Source organism: Dipodomys ordii, unplaced genomic scaffold, assembly GCF_000151885.1.
Source record: "Dipodomys ordii isolate 6190 unplaced genomic scaffold, Dord_2.0 Scaffold2, whole genome shotgun sequence".
NCBI lineage: Eukaryota > Metazoa > Chordata > Mammalia > Rodentia > Heteromyidae > Dipodomys > Dipodomys ordii.
The window spans coordinates 438,056-441,848 of NW_012267218.1; positions in this window are offsets into that span (position 1 = coordinate 438,056).

Consider the following 3,793-nt stretch of genomic DNA (forward strand, 5'->3'; position numbering starts at 1 on the left):
AACTGACATGCACATGGGCTGGTACACACATGCACAGACACATGAACATCCAGACCCCAAGGCTGCCTCCAGGTTTCCCTGAAACAACAGGAAGGCAGTGGAGAGGATGAGACACCGAGGATGTCCCCAGCCTGGGGCGGGACCTGCGCAGACAGTCTAGTTCCTGCCCACAGGGTACAGCGGGCAGAGGACAGATGAGCTCACAGGACTAGTGGCCAGCCTGAGGGAGCCCAGCCCTGGAGCAGAAAGCCCTGCTGTCTATCCTCAACAGGCCACAGACAGACCAGGGAGGAAGGGGCAGAGGGCAGAGGCCCAGGAGGGCAGAGGCAGGCCCATTTGCGGCGGAATTCCACTTAGGATGGACGTAGAAGTGCCACAGAAGTGCCAGGCAGGGCAGCATGACGGGCTCCATGGAGAGGCGGTGGCAGGCTCACCTCCGAGAGAGCTGGGGGGCAGCGAAGGGGGCTGGGGAAGCAGAGCTGAGAATCCCTCTCCCAGCCATCTTCCTGCCTCCACACCCTGGCCCTCAGGGCCACCTGGGCTCTGCCGCCCCTTCCTCCCCCTCTCCCCCCACCCCTCTCTCCCCTCTCCCTCTGCCCCCTTTCTACCCCTGAGCTCCGTTGATCCACCCTGCCCCCCCCCCCAGTTTCCTCTAATTTTCCAATTGTAGTGAAACCTACATAACATTCTGGAGCGGTTTTTTGGATTGAAAGAGCGGCCTAAGCCTTGGCAGTGTTAAAGCAATTCCTCATGCAAGTAATGAGTGCGGGCTGGCGGCACCCAACCCAGACAGCCACTGTGTGTGGATCCTGCCTTCCTGTTTTTATAATTATTAATTTTATTATTATTTTTTGGTCAGTCGTGGGGCTTGAACTCTGGGCACTGTCTCAGCTTTTCAGCTCAAGGTGAGCGCTCTACCATTTGAGCACAGCATCACTTCTGTTTTTTTTCTGTGATTAACTGGAGATGCGGGGACATGGGGGGGAGCCAGGAGGAGAAAATGAGGGAAGGGGTAACGTATTCATAAAAACGGTGCTCATTACCTTACTTATGTAACTGTAATCTATCTGTATCACCTTTATGATAAAGTTTTATTTTTAGATTAAAAATATTGCAAAGATGCTATATGGAGGGAAATTTTATGTTTTATTTATTTATTTTTATCAGTCGTGGGGCTTGAACTCTGGGCCTGGGCACTGTCCCTGCGCTCTTCAGCTCAAGGTGAGTGCTCTACTGTTTGAGCCACAGTACCACTTCTGGTTTTTTAGTGTTTTATTGGAGATAAGAGTCTCTCGGACTTTCCTGCCTGGGCTGGCTTTGAACCGTGATCCTCAGATCTCAGCCTCCTGAGTAACTAGGATTACAGGTGTGAGCGACCGGTACCCAGCTGAAACTTTTTTTTTTGGGGGGTCCGGTCGTGGGGTCTGAACTCTGGGTCCGGGCGCTGTCCCTCAGCTCTTCAGCTCAAGGCTAGCGCTCTACCACTTTAGCCACAGCGCCATTTCTGGCTTTTTTCTTTTTGCTTATGTGGTGTTGAGGACTCGAACCCAGGGCCTCATGCATGCAAGGCAAGTGCTCTACCACTGAGCCACCTTCCCAGCCCCAACATTTTTTTTTAAGTCTCACGGACTTTCCTGCCCAAGCTGACTCTGAACTTTGATCTCAGATCTCAGCCTCCTGAGGAGCTAGAATGACAGGCGTGAGCCAGCAGTGCCCAGCTTTTCTCTGTTGAATCCAGCCACAGCTCCCCACTGCAGTCTCCAGTGTGGACACCTGCCCTGGAGGCTTCTGCTCAGACTGAGGCTGAGACCACAGGAATGGCAGCCCCCCCCATCCTTCAGGCACTTGATCTTCTAGAAATTTATTCTGAGCTGGGCAGAGCAGCACACACCTGCAGTTCCGGCACTCAGGAGTCAGAAGATCTCAAGTCCCAGGCGGACCTGGGCTAATATGAGACTGTGGCTCAAACAAACAAAAAAAAATATCAAAGTCTGCTATGGAAAAACTTTCAAACATGCACACAAGCAGCTGAGGTATTGAGAAATTCATCAAGCCTAGCTCCCACCCACTTGAGAAAAAATGCCAGATCCTCTCCCAGTTGTCGAAATCACTTGGATGTCCCATCTTCAAGCAAAGACATGCCCTTTGTCGGTTTTGGGGCTTGAACACTGGGCCTGGGCACTGTCCTTGAGTTCTTCAACTCAGAGCTGGCGCTCTACCATTTGAGCCACAGCACCACTTCTGGTTTTCTGGTGGTTCATTGGAGGTAAGAGTCTCACGGACTTTCTTGCCCAGGCTGGCTTTGAACCGCGATCCTCAGATCTCAGCCTCCTGAGTAGCTGGGATGACAGGCGGGAGCCTCTGGTGCTCAGCGAGACCTTTGGAAGGAAGGGCCCGCAGAGTACCAGTGCCACCTCCCAACACAGGCTGAACCTCTCTAGACAAAGGCGGGATCCCGAGAGACCTCGACACGGCTAGACGGGAAGCTGACCCTGGAGCAGATGGGGAGAGAGCAGAGCCGCGGAAGGGATTTTGGCGGGTCCCTTGTCCCTCCAGGGAGGTGTGAGGAGCGTGGGGGGCCTGCCTGGTGCTGTAGATGGTTTCCACATGCCCTAGGGGACATGTTCTTGGAAATGGTGCTCTGGGGCTCGGAATGGGAGGCCTCTGCAGTGGCTGTGGCTGCGGGCATTCACTGGTCAGACCCTTGTGTGCCACAGGGCTGGTGCCTGGATGCCACTTTCCCCTGTGTGTCTGCCTGGACACACAGCAGGCAGGAGGACCGGGCCTAGCGCCAGGACGGACAGTGCCCGAGGCCTGCCAGGTGCCTGGGCTCCCTGCCTTCCCAGCTGCCCTTCTCCCCTGGGGTCTTCTTGCTGCTAGGTCCCTGGGCAGCACCCTTGAGTTTCAGGCTGGGGCCTGGGCCTGGGCCTGGATGCCACAGTTTGGAAGAATCGGCGCTCTGTGGGAAGCCATTGTCTACCTCTCTCCTTGCCCAGGCTGCTAAACACTTCCCAGCACATCCCTCAGGCTGAGGCTCGGGACGCCCTACTCACCGGTGTTCATTTACACTGTCTCCAACACTGGCCCCCAGGCTGCCCGCCCCACAGGGGCCTTTCAGAGGTCTGCCCTCTGCTAGGGGCCCTGGTGTCCTCCCTCCTCCCCCTCTGGGCTCCAGCGCACCCAGGCCACTCGTCAGCACGTAGGTCACCTGGCCAATGGCCTAAGCGCCCTGAGCAGCCTGCTCCCAGCACATGTGGCCCTGGCCTCCACCGGGCGGCCAGCACTGCCCGCACGCAGCCCCTCAGCTTGCTAACAGGACAATGCGGCTGCTGTCTGGCAGGAGAGGGGCTCGTGTGGAGGGGGCCCTGGCTGAGGCTGCCCGGTGCCCACGTCCCGCACACCCATGGCAGGAAGTGCGAAGAAGGAGGCACAGCAGTGGCCTCCTGGCTGGGGTCTCCTGGCACGTGGTCACAGGTAGCTTCCAGGACTCTGGAAGCAGGCCAGGGATGGAAAGCCTCCTGAGGGCTGGGGAGACACCCTGTGAGCCACGCGATCCTGCTCTCACTGCTGGGCAGTGAGCTACAGGAGCCAGGCTGGCCGGCGGTTCTCAGCTGGCCCGGCGTCTCAGCTAGCCAGGAGGGGGTTTTGGTGGGCCTGGGGGTCTCAGCTGGACAGGAGGCCGGCTGGGACCAGCCCCGCACCGGCACCCTGGGGCAGCCCTTCCTCTCCCCGCGGCCTGCACCCCAAACCCCCGCGCGCCCTCGGCCTGCCAGCCACGGCTGCACAGGCCTCG